The following is an 18343-nucleotide window of genomic DNA, read 5'->3' as shown; positions in this document are numbered from 1 at the left end:
GAAATCTTCTTCTTTCCTTGGAATTTTAATTGATATTTTATATTAATAATGTAATGTCCCCGTTCGAATTTTATTTTTTTTAAATTCCCCTTTGCCACGTCAACAACTGTGGAAATTTTACCATGTGAAATGACCGCATCGCCTCCTGGGTTTACCTCCTCCACGGCTTCCTGGCGACATTTAATGATACAACTATCCTACAAGATATGGTTTGTTTTGTAATCTCCCCGGCTGTCCTTTCGATGTGTTATTTTTCCATGTGGTGAGGTTTAACAAATGAAGTGATTTAATATATGATTGTGTTGTTTTATGTGTGCTCTGGTGGACCGTCCAGTCGCCCAGTTCTGCTCGGGATCCTCGCCTAGATCCACGGTGATGCACACTCAAAGGCTATCTGATGGTGGAGAATCGCCAGAATTTTCACAAACCCCAAATGCATAGGGAATAACCGAGTTGTTTCACATTTTGCTCTGCGGATTTTCTCTATAGTGGCCTGTTACGCCTGCGGTGTAGCTTGGTGATCAATGGCACAGTTTGGGTCCAGCTGCTTGCTCTAACATATGGTTCAATACATTTCACAGGTAAAACTTCAGTTTTCCTCAGGCTCTTGGCGCTTTAGTTCTTTATTCGTTGAATTTGTTTGATACCCTATCTGAAAATCGCTAATCAGTTTTCCTGTGTTTTAACTTTGCAACAAGGGTCGCTGGAGTTCTCGGAGATGGGTCGACCCTCTGGTAGGCGACGGCTCCACAACAGCTTGCTCCCAGTCACGGGTAAGATTCTATCCCGAATAAAGGATCCGAGACATGGTTACTGCTATGCGAAGTTTAAAGTCAACCCCTTCGACTACAAGAGGAATGGCATTATTTAATGGGTTTGATGTCGTGATTGAATTTATGTTTTTTTTTGTTTTCTGGAAGCACTGGGAGCCTCTCATTTTCAGGCATCTCCGAGGATATAAGTTTATTGATGTAATTATATAGACTCATCATCTATCCTCTTATGAGGATGATTTTCCCCAAATTGGCACAATTTAATTTTGTTATGAGATGTAGCTACAGAAGCGAGCAGTCTTGTGTTGTAATTCGTTGATTTATTCCTGATATATAGTTAAATTCCCATACTTTGTTTGGGGTTCACAGCTTTGTTCGGAATTGTTTTTCTATGGTGATATATGTATTCTGCTTCTTTCATTTATCTGTATGTTGTAAGTTCTTTTCTTTCCAAATTTATAGAGAAGGGTTTACGCTAAAAGTTCTTTGCTTTCCCAATTTATAGAGAATGGTTTACGCTAAAAGTTCTTTGCTTTCCAAACTTGTAGAGAAGGGTTTACGCTATGAAAGGTTGAGAATATATAGTTGAATTTTTTTGCAAACTTGTCGTCTTTTCACGTCTTTTGGTGCGGCTATCAATTTAGTCCACCAGCTTGTCTTTGTCCCTCACACGCTCCATTCGCTTTATTACAAAGTCTTTGTCCCTCACACGCTCCATTCGCTTTATTACAAAGTCTTTCCAGCTTCCCATTTGCCCCGGAAACTTGTGCTCCTGATACCCCACTTCAGGATTCCCTCGGCTAGGAGGGTTTCTCTTCTAGCATGATGAGGGAGCCATGGTCGCTAGACCTTTGCTAGTAAGAAAATAATCATTCGAATCCTCGAGCATCCAAGGTTTACCTTTTTTTTGTGTCTTGGTTCCCTCTTTATGGTTAAAGCCCCGTCTCTGAACTCCATATATACGCACAAGAATGAGTCTCTAAAGTTATTTGGGGCTGTTGAGTTCCCCAGGTTTGAATCTCATCTTTGAGGAGTTATATATATATATATATATATATATATATATATAGCTCTGATTACGTGCAGCCAGCAAGTGTCTATCCACCCTCACCATGCATACCAAGGCTGGAACAGTTTTCCGGGTCCTCTCCCTGTAGAGTAAAATTTCAAGGCAGAGACAATTACTGATATCCAGACTATGACTCTTTACTTTATACGGTTTTTGCTAAACATGTATGATTTTCACAGTTAAAATTTATCAACAGTCCCCTCCTCAGGGATTTATCTGCTTACCAGGTTTTTTTTTTAAATGTATCTTCATAAATTTATTTACTAATAGGGTTAATTGTTTTCCCTCATTCCCCTATCCATTTTGAATCCAGTTGTCCCACGGGTTATAACTTCTCCTAGACTATTTCCCTAAAAGAAATATTAATAGCAAGCAGTAAAATTTCATAAATATACCAAGTCTCATGTCGTTACAATCTTCAGTAGACTTTTCCTACAGTAAACTACTTTTGTCTTTCTGCCACATTCACGGATAAGCAGAAAATCTACCCGGCTACCTTCTTGTTATCCCTTATCTTATTAAATTTTAAACTGCAAAATTACAGGAACCTATCTTTTTAAACACAGGTCAGAGTTTGCATACGTGGGTCGCTTCTATAGAGCCCTGAATCGTCTTCTATTGAACTTCTTTTTCCCTGATGAAAAGTATTGTTACCACTGCCTTTCGCAGCTAGTCATCCACGCATCCGTGAGACCGTCTTTCAAGACCAGTCTCCCCCCTAGCTGGCTCGAAGACCACTTTCTTTGTCTACAGGCATGTTAGACCCTTACCATCTAATAACTCACCAGACTTGGTAATTTTCCATCCTTGTCCCGCTGTCTATCCCTACAGCACAACCCCCCCTTCTTTTCCTAGAGAACACCCCACGGTTGGGGAAGGAAAGGATGGTTAAGGTTTAGCAACCATTTTTTTTTTATATATATCCATGACATAACCAATCTGTCATTATAAAACATGACCTCCTTGTCATTATATTTCTATTTACTTAAAAGAAAAATATAAGTTTATACAACTAATAATGTTCTTGTTTTTTTTTTTTTACTGCGGTAATTAAAAAAAATATTTACAATAATCTGGGGATATGACATCTCCCCCTCCCGAAAATCAAACATCATCCTGATGTCTTCCAGTTATAAACAACCCTCGGTAAGCTTGCTTCATAAGTTCTTTGTCTTCCCAAGTGGCCTCATCAGGCCCAAAGTGCTGCCATTGCACTTTAAGTTGGGTAATATCCCGCTTCTGTAGCGTGACTTCTCTCCGGTATAGAATGCTCAGTGGTTCAACTCGGATTTCTCCTTTCGGTTCTACCTGCAATATGCAACACCCTGAGTCAATTTTCTTTTAATAGAAATTTTTGGATTAATTTACCGGAGAAATTCTTACCTGAATATCCTGCCAATTAATCACATGTTTAGGATCATAAACATATTTCTTTAACACAAAAACATGAAAGACATTGTGGACTCATATATGACTAGGCAGAGCGAGTTGATAAGCCACCGATCCGACCCTTGCTAAAATCTGAAAGGTTCCACAATATCGAGGTGCCAACTTAACGCACCCACTCCACTGTAAAGTGCTTTTCCATGCTTGAATTCTCACATATACATGATCGTCGACCTTATATTCCTTAAACCTTTTTTTCTTGTCAGCGAAATTCTTATGTCTATCTTGGGCTGCCTTCAGATTAGAACGCACCTTTTTAACCAGTTGCCCCATCTACTGGAGCATTTCAGGACCCGACATCAACCTGTCTTTCGGTCCACTCCAGCTTAAGAGGGTGCGGCACTTTCACCCATAAAGAGCCTCAAAAGGGCTCATATGCAATGATGTGTGGTAGCCATTGTTATACGCAAACTAAACAAAGTGAAGATAGTCCTCCCACTTGGTCGGTTGTTGCATCACATAGGCCTTTAACATATCTTCCACCACCTGATTCACCCGCTCTGTTTGCCCGTCAGTTTAAGGGTGATATTCTGTACTAAAGTTCAGTTGAGTACCTAATTCCTCAAACAGTGTCTTCTAAAAGGCTGATGTAAATTTTACATCCTAGTCTGAAATTATTGCCTTTGGTAATCCATGCAGCTCAAATATGTTTACATGAACACATGAGCGATCTGCACCGCTATGTAAGTATATTGTACTGGTATAAAGTGTGTTGACTTACTTATCTTGTCCACAACCACAATGATGGAATCATTGTTTTTCTTCGACTTCGACAAACCTGTTATGAAGTCCATAGTGATGGTTTCCCACTTCCACTATGAAATGGGTAACGGTTGGAGCAAGCCCACAGGATGTTGGTGTTTGGCCTTAATTTGCTGACATTCAAGACATTGAGCCAGGTAGCCAGCCACATCTTTCTTCATGCCCAACCAATAATATTCTTTCTAGAGTGCGGTGATCATCTTTTGATATCTGAGGTGTCCGACATAATGAGTTCTATGATGCTCATCCATTATCAAAGTCTTAATACTGTCCTGGTTGGGTACATATAGTCTCTCCTTATAATACAATATTCCAGCTACATCCAAAGCGTAATCTGGCCATTTTTCTGTGCTGTTTGGTAACTGTACTTGTTGTTTTATTTACTGATACTCAGCATCTTGCTCGACTGCCTTCATGATCATTTCCCTGAAGGGGCTTCTTCTTTCACTACAAGAAATTTCGTACAGACATTGCACTTTCCGACTCAAAGCATCTGCCACCCGATTTTCTTTCCCTTTTAGATGCTTGATCTCGAAATCATAACCACTTAAGAAATCTGCCCACCGTGTTTGCCTTGCATTTAGTGTGGGCTGGCTAAAATAATGAGTCAGGCTGTGGTGGTCTATTAATAGCATAAATTTCCTTCCCACAAGATAATGCTACCACATTTTCAGGTCGTGTATTACAACAGCCAGTTGTAGATCGTAAGCAGAATATTTCTGTTCATGCTCTTTTAACTTCCTTGATTCGTATGCTATCACTTTTCCTTCCTACGTAAGCACACCTCCCAATCCTTCTTTACTTGCGTCAGTACACACTATGTAATCCTTGCTGGGATCAGCTATACCTAAAATGGGTGCTGTAGTGAGTAAATATTTGAGATGTTCAAAGCTTCTTTGACATTCAGGGGTCCATTTCAAGGTTCTTCCCTTCTTCTGCAAGGATGTAATTGGGTAAGCCACCTTTGAAAATCCCTTTACAAACCGTCTATAATAGCCTACCAACCCCATGAATGATAGGATAACCGCCACGTCTTTGGCTACTGGCCACTCCATGATGGTCCTTATCTTTTCAGGATCCACGGCAATCCCATCCTTAGTGATGATATGGCCCAAGTACTGAATATACTCCCTGAAAAAGTCACATTTACTAAACTTAGTGTATAACTGATGCTCTCGAAGGGTTTGTAATACTAACCTGAGATGATCTTGATGCTCCTCCATCATATGAGAGTAAATCAATATATCATCAATGAAAATCAGCACGAATTTATCCAAATATTGATGAAACACATTGTTCATCAGGCACATAAAGGTGGCGGGGGCATTGGTCAACCCGAAATGTAAAACCACAAATTCATTGTGGCCATATCGAGTTCTGAAGGCTGTCTTAGCTATGTATTCATCTCTAATCCGAATTTGGTGGTAACCTGACCGCAATTCAATCTTCGAGAAAAATGTTGCCCCCCTTACCTGGTCAAACAACTCATCAATACGGGGTACGGGGTACTTATTTTTAATTGTGAGCTTGTTTAACTGGCGGTAGTCCATACACATGCAAAGAGTCCCATCTTTTTTCTTGATTTATAATACCGGATCTCCCCAAGGGGACACACTGGGGCGAATGTACTTTTTATCCAACAACTCATGTAACTGCATCTTCAGCTCTGTTAATTCGGGTACACTCATCCTATAAGGTGCACGGGAGACTGGGGCTACACCTGGCACCAATTCAATGGTGAAATCTATGTCTCTCTTGGGTGGCAGCCCAGGAATCTCTTCCGAAAATACATGAGCAAATTCTTGTATCACAGGAATATTCTCCAATGTGGCTATTTTATTTTTTGAGTCGGCATATCCCACTTGGATAACATAAATCTGACATCCTTTCCTCATGCATTTGGCTAACTGTGAGGCAGTTATGGGTCGAATCTGTACTCGCCACTTAATCCCTTACATCTCCTGTTTTATTCCAAGCTCGTCTTTATAGATGATAGTCTTGGTTTTGCAATTAATTATGGACGAGTGTTTTTCTAACCAGTCCATACCAATCAATATGTCATATGAGCCAAGGGGAAGCACATTTAAAGCTGCTGTTATGGACTGTCCTACTATATTCAATGGGCAGTTTTTGACCTTAGCCATTACACGTCTCTTTGCCCCTATTGCCAACTAAACTAGCCAGGGGTCCTTGAACTTAACAGGTTGCAGTTTACAATGCTCCACAATCCTAGGACTAATATAACTTAATGTTGCTCCAGGGTCAATTAAAACAGTTACAACAAGGTCTAAGAGCTTACCTTCAAATTCCACCATAGTTAGCTGATATTCCGCCTCGCGATCCTCTAGAGTGGCACTAATCCTTGGCAGACTCCTTCGCACATCACCAATGGTAGAGGCTTCATAAACCTGGGAGACCTGTTCAACTCCTTTTCGCTGAGGGCAGTTCTTCACATAATGGGGGTCGCCACAGCCCCAGCATTGCATCGAGGCCCTTGTTGTCCCTTCATTGTCTATTTTCCCAGGTTGATCATTAGTTCTATATTCACTGGGGGGCTTTGATCGGAACACATTCCTTTGAGAGTTTCTACTGTTTTGTCCTTTAACAAATCCTTTGCTCCCTCCACCACGGTTTCCTTTAGTGCCACCAGCCAATTTGTTGTTTCTCTTGTTGACCCACTTCGTACCCAAGAGCTCTCCCTTTTGCTTACTCTGCTGATAGCAGATTCGAGCCTTCCAAATAGCTTCGTCCATCATCTTAGGATTGTCAAATTCGATCCTTTCCCTCGTACTTGCAGGTAGGCTACTGACAAATCTCTGCACTTTAGCTTTTTCATCCCGGATGTAGGGTACATAACGGAGTAAGGAAGTAAAATGAGTAATAAGTTCGTCCATAGTTTGCTGCCCCAATCACAAGTCATGAATTTCCCTTGCCTTCTCATCATAGAAGCGCCCAGTCAGATACCGCTCCTTAAAATACCTTTGAAATCTCTCCCAGGTGACAGTTTGTTCACTTACCCCTTTTACCATCTTAACTTCCTCCCACCACAAGGTGGCCTTCCCCTGCAATGGGAAAATGGCCAATCGCGCCTTGAGGTTGCGATCATATTCATACAGCTGTAAGTATTTGTTCATATTAATCAACCAGGCTTCAGTCGCTTCCTCCTGCTCTCCATTAAAGTGTGGGGGCTTAATTTTACGAAACTCCCCTTGCAGCTCGATCTGCTGCCTTTTGGATGTCTGTTGTTCAGAGGCATTGTCTGAGCGTTCCTCCTCCCTTCCTTTTGACTCCTTGGGTTCGATAGGGGAGATTTTGTTCTCCTGATGTTCTTTGTTGTTCAGTGCTAGGATATGGTGGCTTCTGGTTCTGTTTATCTAAGAGGCTCTTTATAATTCTCTCTTGTTCCATTGTTAACCGTGCATTATCTTCCCGTAATCGAGCCATTTCATTCTTCATCTCTTGTACTGTTTCCAAAATTTCCTGATTGGTAATGTGCGCCTCCTCGCCCAGTTGTACCCATAATTCAGGATTGCTCCGAGGACCCGTTGCAGGTCCATGACCCAACGCAAACCAGTGTGTCACATTATCTGCCCTCCTCATATTGTCAATTCGCTGTTACCTGTTCTTACCACAAACAGTCACAGCAGGAGGTTAATGCATGAGCTATTTTCTTTTTGCGCATGAGAGATAAAATAAATGGTACTATACAGGCTATTGACATTTTTTTTTTTAAAGAAAAACAAAGCCCAGAGGCCACAGCCTTGCAACTTGGCTCTAATACCACTTGTAATGTCCCCGTTCAATTTATTTTTTTTAATTCCCCTTTGCCACGTCAACAACTGTGGAAATTTTACCATGTGAAATGACCGCATCACCTCTTGGGTTTACCTCCTCCACAGCTTCCTGGCGACATTTAATGATACAGCTATCCTGTAGGATATGGTTTGTTTTGTAATCTCCTCGGTTGTCCTTTCAATGTGTTATGTTTCCATGTGGCGAGGTTTAACAGATGAAGTGATTTAATATATGAATGCGTTGTTTTATGTGTGCTCTAGTGGACCGTTTGGCCGCCCAGTTCTGCTCGGGATCCTTGCCTAGATCCACAATGATGCACACTCCAAGGCTATCTGATGGTGGAGACTTCACCAGAATTTTCACAAACCCTAAATGCATAGGGAATGACCTGAGTTGTTTCGCATTTTCCTCCCTGGATTTGCTCTGTAGCAACCTGTTACACCTGCGGTGCAGCTTGGTGGTCGATGGCACAGTTTAGGTCCAGCTTCTTTCTCTGGCAAAGGGTTCAATAGCTTTTACAGGTAAAACTTTAGTTTTCCTCAGGCTCTCGGTGCTTTAGTTCTTTATTCGTTGAATTTGTTTGATACCCTATCTAAAATCGCTAATCAATTTTCGTGTGTTTTTACTTTGCAACAACGGTTGCTAGAGTTCTCAGAGATGGGTTGACGCTCTGGCAGGCGACGGCTCCACAACATCTTGCTCCCAGTCACGGGTAAGCTTCTGTCCCGAATAAAGGATCCGAGAGAGGGTTACTGCTATGCCAAGTTTAAAGTCTACCCCTTCAACTACAAGAGGAATGGCATTATTTAATGGGTTTGATGTCCCGATTGAATTTATGTTTTTTTTTGTTTTCTGGAAGCAATGGGAGCCTCTCGTTTTCAGGCATCTCCCAGGATATAAGTTTATTGATGTAATTATATAGACTCATCATCTATCCTCTTATGAGGATGACTTTCCCCAAATTGGCACAATTTAATTTTGTTATGAGATGTAGCTACTGAAGCCAGCAGTCCTGTGCTGTAATTCGTTGATTTATTCCTGATATACAGTTAAATTCCCATACTTTGTTCGAGGTTCACAGGTTTGTTCGAAATTGTTTTTCTATGGTGATATATGTATTATGATTTTGTTCATTTATGTATATGTTGTAAGTTCTTTGCTTTCCAAATTTATAGAGAAGGGTTTACGCTAAAAGTTCTTTGCTTTCCCAATTTATAGAGAAGGGTTTACGCTGAAAGTTCTTTGCTTTTTAAATTTATAGAGAATGGTTTATGTTGTGAAAGGTTGAGAATCTATAGTTGAATTTTTTTGCAAACTTGTCGTCCTATTCACGTCTTTTGTTGCGGCTGTCAATTTAGTGCACCAGCTTGTCTCTGTCCCTCACACGCTCCATTGGATTTATTACAGAGTCTTTGTACCCGGGCTTTCTAGCTTCCCAGTTGCCCCAGAAACTTGTTCTCCTGATACCCCACTTCAGGATTCCCTTGGCTAGGAGGGTTTCCCTTCCGGCATGATGAGGGGGCCATGGCTACCAGACCTCCTATTGGTAAGAAAAGAATCATTCGAATCCTCCAGCATCCAAGGGTTTACCTTTTTTTTCTGTCTTGGTTCCCTCTTTATGGTTAAAGGCCCATCTCTAAACTCCATATATACGCACAAGAATGAGTCTCTGAAGTTATTTGGGGCTGTTGAGTTCCCCAGGTTCGAATATCATCTTTCAGGAGTTTTTTTTTTCTTTTTTTTTTTTTATAGCCAGCTCTGATTACGTGTAGCTTGTGGGTGTCTATCCACCCTCACTACACATACCAAGGCTGGAACAGTTTTCTGGGTCCTCTCCTTGTAAAGTAAAATTTCATGGCAGAGACAGTTACTGATATCCTGACTACGACCCTTTATTTTATACGGTTTTTGCTAAACATGCATGATTTTCACAGCTAAAGTTTATCAATAGTCCCCTCCTCAGGCAGTTATCTGCTTACTAGTTTTTTTTTAAATGTTTCTTAATAAATTTATTTACTAACAGGGTTAATTGTTTTCCCTCGTTCCCCTGTCCATTTTGAATCTAGCTATCCCACTGGTTATAACTTCTCCTAGACTATTTCCCTAAAAGAAATATTGACAAAAAGCAATAAAATTTCATAAATATATCGAGTCTCATGTCGTTACAATCTTCAGTAGACTTTTCCTACAGTAAACTACTTTGTCTTTCTGCCACATTCATGGATAAGCAGAAAATCTACCCTACTACCTTCCTGTTATCCCTTGTCTTATTAAATTTTAAACTGCAAAATTATAGGAACTTCTCTTTTTAAACACATGTCAAAGTTTCTGTACCTAGTTCACTTCTGTAGAGCCCTAAAGCTCTTCTATTGAACTTCTTTTTCCCCGATGAAAAGTATTGTTACCATTGCCTTTCGCAGCTAGTCATCCACCTGTCCGTGAGACCATCTTTCAAGACTAGTCTCCCCCTTAGCTGGCTCGAAGACCACCGTCTTCGTCTACAGGAATGTTACGCCCTTACCATCTGATCCTCACCAGACTTGGTAATTTTCCATCCTTCTCCCGCTGTATATCCCTACAGCACAGCTCTCCCCCTCCTTTTCCTGGAGAACACGCCACGATTGGGGGAAGAAAGGACGGTTAAGGTTTAGCAACCGTTTTTTTTTTTTGGTATATCCATGACATAACCAAATGTGTTGTTATAAAACATGACCTCCTTGTCATTATATTTCTATTTAGTTAAAAGAAAAATATAAGTTTATACAACTAATAATGTTCTTTTTTTATACTGCAGTAATTAAAAAAAATATTTACAATAATCTCGGGATATGACAAATAATTAATAAAGTAATAATATGTAAATATATGTTGGACACCTAATCCTAAATGGGTTAGTGTGGAAGATGAATAGACTAAGTAGTCCAAGAGACCTTGGGATGTGAAACCCAACGGTCACAACAATGTACTATAAATGTATATCAGTTTTTAATAAAAATTGTACTGCACGATTTATCTTTCACATTCTTCTGACTGCCCATGTGTATTTAACATGGTACCAGAGCAGGCGATTGCTGGTCCTGCTCCAATTTGAGCCACTTGTTTTGTGGTCTCTATATATATGTCACTTCTGCCTTTCTCCTAATCAGAATTGAGCATAATTGCCACCTTATAGAGTGTTTTACTCTGTGCAGACCTACTAGTTCTGCCCATTACCTGACCTCTGGCACTGTATACGCTGCACCTGACTCTGGCTATTTTTAAGACTCTCTTCTGCGTTACCTACGCCCTCTGTCTTTTACAGTCCTGACCCTTGCATTACCTACACTCTCTGGCTATCCTGACTGTTCATAAACGTTTCATAAAAGAAATGTTGTCCATGGTAATTTTAGCGTTGGCCTGGAGAATCCTCTGAATCGTTGAGTAGAATGCCCTTGAGATCAGCTGGGCAACCTGCAATTTGACAATCTAGACTGCAGTAAGATTCTGGAAGCGCTATGCCATGCATTGAACGTTGTTTTGGTAGGCTTCCCCTATTCGTTTACCCCACCATATATTTACACTGCTCCTGTAGAGTCTTGGCTATTGATCAAACAACTGAAGCGGGAAGCGTGGTCCTCGGTAACTTCTGGGTCATTAAAATTTTCGTTGCGTGAGAGCTGTTGAGTCAGTGATTTATGTATAGCAGTGTATTGAAAGAAGGTTTTGGAGTTTTCTCAGATTTTATGCTGATAAGGTGTAGAAGAACTGCGTTGCAGTGTGCCTCTCTTTGATTCAAACCTTGGACCGTTGCGCTGAGTTCTCTCTACATTTAGACAAAGCGTTATTTGTTTTCTGCATTATTCGATGGTTTAAGTGGTGTCTATCAGAAATTTTTGAACCAAAAGATTTGTTGCTCTTCACCTCTCATAGAGACGCTTGGGTAAAGGCATATTGTGGGGGCTCAAAGCCATTGCACCATGTCCCATAAGGCTTTCTTATTGTTGTTATAGACAAGAGGAGGTGGAGGTTGCTTGCTCGCTTGTTGTTGCTGTTGCTGAATAACGCCGCTACTGCTCCGCTTGAGGGCTTTTCCGATCTTGCTGCTCTACCTGTTGATACTGAGAGTGTGATAGTTTTTGCTACTGTTGGGACTTGCGCCACCGCTGCTACTGTTGTTTACGTTTCCTTCCATTTTGTGTCACTCCTTCCCTGCCATTAGAAAATCTTACACGACATTTATTTCTCCAGATGGTGACACTAGGGGAGGCGAAAGGTAAGTGTTTTGGCAACACCCACATTTCAATATAAGAGTTTTAATCCCGTCTGTTCCAATCTTACGACACCACAAGCCATCGAATCTGTTGAGTGTTGAGCGAATATTCCTTTTTTGTGCAAGTTACCCTCACCCGCATCATCTAAAATGCCTTTTCGATAGTGTACTGCACGATTAATTCATGACAGTTCACTTGCTCCTCATGAAAGTTCAGCTTCAGCTGTTCCAGATTCTACCCCTCTTCCACAACAACAACAGATTGTGAAATGCCAACACTGTGACCGAGTTGGCCATTTGAAAGATCATTGTTTTGATCTTCATCCATGTAAGCATTATCATAAAGCCACCCATTCTTCACACAGATGCTTCAGAAACAAACATCCTGCAAGAACAAAGATTCATCTTGGATGGATCGCTTCTTGGCAATGGGCATCAACAGCCAAGAAGATATTCCAAACACATGTCATAACTTGTTCCAGAGTATTGAACAGTCTTGCAGTTGAGTTTTCTCCATCATCTCACCTTGTATCTGACAAGGGGGGAAATGATGGTCATCTACAAGCTTCAAAGCCACAAAGATGCTCGTGAACATGCCTTCAGTTGGCAATCTGGGACACTTCCTCTAGCAGAAGACTTCAGCTTCTTGCCAGTTTTGGAAGAATTCTAGGAGCAAAATTGAGAACACTTCCTCTAATAGAAGACTCCAGCTTCTTGCCAGTTTTGGAAGATTTCCAGGAATTGCATTAAGCATTCCAGAGTTGTTGGTTATCCTTAAACCATCACAGGTTGAGACTTCCATTTTCAGGTTGAAGTTATCCCTTTTATGCGGGGTGAGACCTCCCTTTATTGGTTGAAGGTTTCCCTCTTTAAAACAATAGGAGCACTTCCTCTAGCAGAAGACTTCAGCTTCTTACCAGTTTTGGAAGAGTTCCGGGAATTGCACTAAGCGTTATAGTGTTGGTGGTCATCCTTAAACCACTGCCCTTTATACCAACATTTCATAGAGCACATTCAGCCTAGTGTTGCCATGCATTTTTTGCACATTTTGTATTACAGCTCTCTTCTTGGACTCATACATAACCCTTCGGATTAAGGGGGGGAATGTTGGACACCTAATCCTAAATGGGTTAGTGTGGAAGCTAAATAGACTAAGTAGTCCAAGAGACCTTATGATGTGAAACCCAACGAACACAACAATGTACTATAAAGGTATATCAGTTGTTAATAAAAATTGTACGACACGATTTATCTTTCACATTGTTATGGCTGCCCATGTGTATTTAACAATATATAACATCTCTGTACTGTAGAAAAATGCTATTTGATTTTTATAAACAATTTTGATGGAAAAGATTCTTACCTGTCATTTTAATCTTAATTGTAATTGAATTCAATGGTAAGTCAAGTAGTCTTAATATTGAGAGTTTTTCAAAATGTTTTTGATACTCAGATATTCTTAAAGATTAGTTAGAGAGCTTGGGGAATAGGGCATCTTTATGAGAAAAATGATGAGTATATATTGCACACTTAGTCTTTCAACTTAATTATTGTGATTTAAAAAATATTAAATTTATTGAAGATAAAGGAAAAAAATATTAATATTCGAGATAATTTTACAATAGACCATTTTAAAATATATATATATATATATATATATATATATATATATATATTTAAATTTTTGATATCAATCATATTTATCTTTCATAAACAAGATCCAAAATAAAATCTTCATGAAGTAAATATTAAAGAAGTAGTTTGACAGTATCTATTCAAATTTGTACCACAAGGTAAGTAATGTCCAATACCTCCAAATTTGTATCAACCTCAAAAGTAGAAAAAATAAGGCGCCACATCAAATCAATGTGCCAATATAGCGAGTGCTAGGGTTTCAATAAAAACCTAAATTTTATGTAAAAATTGGATTCCTTACCAGGAAGGCAACAAAGTGTCAAATCAAAATGAAGGCAAACACATGCAATATGCCAATAGAGTGAGTGCTAGTATAACATGCTCACTTAATGTTTATGCAGTTTACCACATATGAAAAAAAAACATAAAATATATATATGACCATGACATTATATACATCAGCTTAATCTTGTCAACTTAAACTTGGTGACAGGAGTTAATGCATTGTTTTTATTTCACGTTACCCATTTTAATTTACATTGCCATCATTTATATCTCGTTACTATGGTTTGGTTGCATTACAGTTTGTGGTCCCAACACAACACAAAATACCTTACCTACCATCGATACCTTTGAGGTTTCTCAATGTTTCTGGCATTGTTCCCCAATGGTGCATGTACCCGACTTGACATATGGAATACTCACCATGCTAGATCTTTCCCGGGTTGATCCAACGACTCTGGTCTATTGTGTGAGATTTAGGGTAACTACTCCAAGGGTGACCCAACACATTTCCCTCATTATCAGTACAAGGTTGCCGCTATGCAACTGGTAGACTCTTGGTGCTCGTTTGTAGGTCCTCGGGGATTATTTCACCGGATAAATGTAGGGTAAGTTACTTCACAGTAGCTAGTTTCTCTACTTTCAGTTTAACCTCCACTAAATCTGACCAGGTTTCTTTGTGGAGATAGGGTCAGAAATGATTGCTACCCTTATAGCATCCCACCATTCGCGCTATCCAGCTTTGTAGAGCTCGCACTGGGTTGAATATGTTTTCAGTTGTTAACTTCTTCCTACATGGAGAGTGTAAAATTAATTTCGATGACAGCTTACAACTTGGAATTCACCACCTCACCTTCTAGCTGACTCGGGTACAAAGAGGGTTGCTAAAATCTTCATTTAATTATCAATTTCTTTGGTTTATGTTCATAGGTTAATCTTACCAACCCTAACTCGGGTCCTTTGTCATTGCACAGGTTTCTTGAGAGGCTACAACCACACCCTTCGAGAATCGGGCCGAAGAGCACGATGACACCCTCGACAATGACACTTCCAAGTTGGATTTTGATACCATAAAGACCTGTTTATTGCTTCATGGGTTACAAGAATTAGGGTCTGAAGTTAAAAAAATGTTTGTTTACTGGCAATTGATGGTTTAGGTCTCAGAATGAATGATCGTTGATGCCGAAGTTATTAAAATTGAACTTGTTATAAGAATTTCGGTCTCAACTCATCCTATGGTTACACGATTTGGGTCTCCACCCATCTTATGGTTACAATTTTTTGTGTCTTGCATTTTTATTTTAATACTTTTTGTTTCTTTGTGCCAAGATCTCCTACATGGTTATGGTTTCAGGCAAAATTACCCTACTAATATAGCTCACTATTAAAGCACTTATGTACAAAGTTTTGGTTTTACTTAGTATTATTTATGGTCTCTAATTCCATAAGTTTTCTTTCACTTCATTTTCAGGGACACTGTTAATAATAGCTTATCTCTATACATGAAAAGCTTGGACATGTTCCTTAGGCTTTTACTGGTCTGTGAACTTCCCTTTAATATCAAGCCTAGATTATGCCTATATTGTTGTTAATTTATATTATTGTTGTCACTATACATTATTGTTATTGCTATACATTACTATAAATATTTCACATTTTTTATTACTATACAATAATGTTATTACTCTGGCTTTAAGTATCTAGCAGTTTTACCTACCCTACCCCAACATTTAATGTAAGTTTCCTTAATAGGTTTAAGGTCATTAATGGAACTCCTTAATAAATGAATTGCACAGTTGCGTAGGAGACTAGACTGAGTCGTTGTAGAGTCAGTAGCTCGGTCCTAAACTGTTCACCATTATTCTTTGTGATTACACTTTTGTTAAATTTAAACTTGGAATTCTCACGAAATAACAAAACTAAGTCTCTTTGGACTCAGTTAGTAATTATAATTATACTATCTTTCTTTAGCCGTATATAAAACTCTCTTCTACTTAACTGATTCAGTGGGTTCAAGTTTTCCTATAATATCATTTCCACTTTTTACTATCTCTGCTCCAAACTTTACTATGGTACTCCATTTCACAGTTCTATGTGCCTGTAGGGTTATTAGTTCCATTTATTCAGTTACATATTATTCTCTATAGTGGTATTCACACAAGCAATACAAATTGCACTTGAACTACAGATTTGCAAAAAAATAATTTTATAACATATCTTTATACATTCATCATTCATTTTGAGATCTATATCACATGGAAAATATAAATTATGGATTTTACTTTCATGTTTTTAACCATAGTATTAACAGACACTCTTCCAAACAAAAGGTAAAAACTTAAAACAATATTAATACTTATCTATTCATTGAAATTCCTTGAATTCAATAGGGTGAGACCTTGTCCACCCAACCTAGAATTCAAAAGGGTGAAATTCAACAGGGTGAGATCTTCTCCACCCAACCTAGAATTCAAAAGGGTGAAACCTTCTCCACCCAATTGTAAGAAGGGCAATGATGTTCTCTTCTACCCCCGATCTTCCACTCCAGAACAACAAGTAACAATATTCTTTGTTCTTGAATCACGAAATAGACCTACTGTAGTCCACTCTTCCTGCCTCTGATTCCTTTTTGTAATGAGGTTAGCACTGGCTAAAATCCACTTCTCAATGTCCCTTCTATTACACCACTTTCACTTCTTTTTCCAAGAACTGATTTCTTTTCAATGAGATCTCTTTTTATCTCCACTAAAGAAATGTGTAATTGTCTTAACTTGCCTCGGGACTGGAATCCGTTTCTTATCTCCCTTCTTGAATTCTAAAATTTCAATATATATATATATATATATATATATATATTATATATTATTATTACCATATAAATATCCATCTAAAATGTTATTGGATTTTCCAGATTCCCATTTACCAACAAGATAAAATAGTTCTCACTGTTATACCGTAGGTGTTAGATGTTCCCAACTAGGCAAAAAACCATCCTCCATGTCTATTGTAGCTAATGAAACGGAGGAGGATAAGCTTGTCTCATTAGACTTTCATCTTCCCAAGTAGCTCCTTCTCGGACAAAGTGCTTCCCCTACACTTTATCTTGGGTGATAAATCACTTCCATAATGTTTCTTCTCTCCTATCAAGAATATGCACGGGTTATACCAAAAATTCCAACACCATTATCACCTATCAAAACACCATTATCACCATTAATTATTCATTCTAGGTGGGTAACAATATAACTAAAATTCATACATACTTGCACATCTTACAAATTAATAATGTGCCTAGGGTCATACACATATTTTTTTAATAGTGATATGTGAAACACATTATGTACTTTTATGTGATGAGGAAGAGTAAGCCAGTGAGCTACTGGTCCTACCCTTTTCAAAACTTGGAAGGGGCCATAGTGGCGAGGTTCCAATTGAGCACAATTACCCCACTGCAAGGTACTCTTCTTGGGTTTTATCAGACATAAACATGATCCCAAACTTGTTATTATTTGAATCTTCTCTTTCTTTAGACATACTGTTTTTTTGTATCTCGAGCTGCTTTCAAGTTTTGTCAGACTTTTTTCACTTCTTTTTCCAATTCTGCTAACATTTCGAGTCCTAGGACCATCTTATCTTCTGGGTTATGCAACCAGTGTGAGTTGTATACGTCCTTCCATACAACACTTCGTAGGGGCCTTCCATACAACACTTCATAGGGGATCATTTTTAAAGATTCATGGTAGTTATTGTTATACTCAAATTCAACCAAATGTAGGTAATCCTCCCATTTGGTTGGATGTTGAATCACATACATTTGTAACATGTCTTTTAGCACTTGATTGACCCGCTCTGTTTTCCCATCCATCTAAGGGTGAAAGGCAGTGCTAAATTAGATCTGACTACCTATCCTTGTAAATGTAAAATTTACATCTCTATCTGATATTACTACTTTCGACATACCGTGTGATCAAAATATTTCCCTCATAAATATGTGCGCTATTTGAACGACTTTATAGCTAGACTTAATAGGAATAAAATGAGAAAAATTTCTCAACTTGTCCACCACCGCCGTGATGGAGTCATGTTGCTTTCGGGTTCTTGGAAGTTCAGTTATGAAGTCTAATGTAATAGTTTCCCACTTCTACTCAGGTATAGGGAGTGGTTGGAAAAGTCCAGCAACAAGTACAACATGATGTCCTTCCTCATTCTAGGCCAAAAATATTTTTTCTTGATTGTAGAGAATAGATTTTGATAACTTGGATGAGAAGCATACGGATTGTGATGAAACTCATTTAACAACATTTTTTTTAAGATTACCTAATTTGGGACATA

The 18343-nt window shown here is 39.0% G+C and overlaps 1 long non-coding RNA gene across 1 annotated transcript in view; it reads left to right on the top strand.

Annotated features, from left to right (window-relative positions):
* Nucleotides 1–231: 231 nt before the first annotated feature.
* LOC149141608 (uncharacterized) overlaps nt 232–18343 on the top strand; it is a 146703-nt gene continuing 128591 nt past the window's right edge. Inside the window, exons 1-2 of the long non-coding RNA XR_016264326.1 lie at nt 232–581; nt 699–773. This is a non-coding gene — a long non-coding RNA (uncharacterized LOC149141608). The remainder of the gene's footprint in view (nt 582–698; nt 774–18343) is intronic.

Source organism: Pinus tabuliformis, chromosome X, assembly GCF_031772625.1.
Source record: "Pinus tabuliformis cultivar Carrire ecotype Pingquan chromosome X, CPIR1, whole genome shotgun sequence".
In the NCBI taxonomy this organism is placed as follows: Eukaryota; Viridiplantae; Streptophyta; class Pinopsida; order Pinales; family Pinaceae; genus Pinus; species Pinus tabuliformis.
This window is presented reverse-complemented; position numbering and strand designations above follow the sequence as displayed.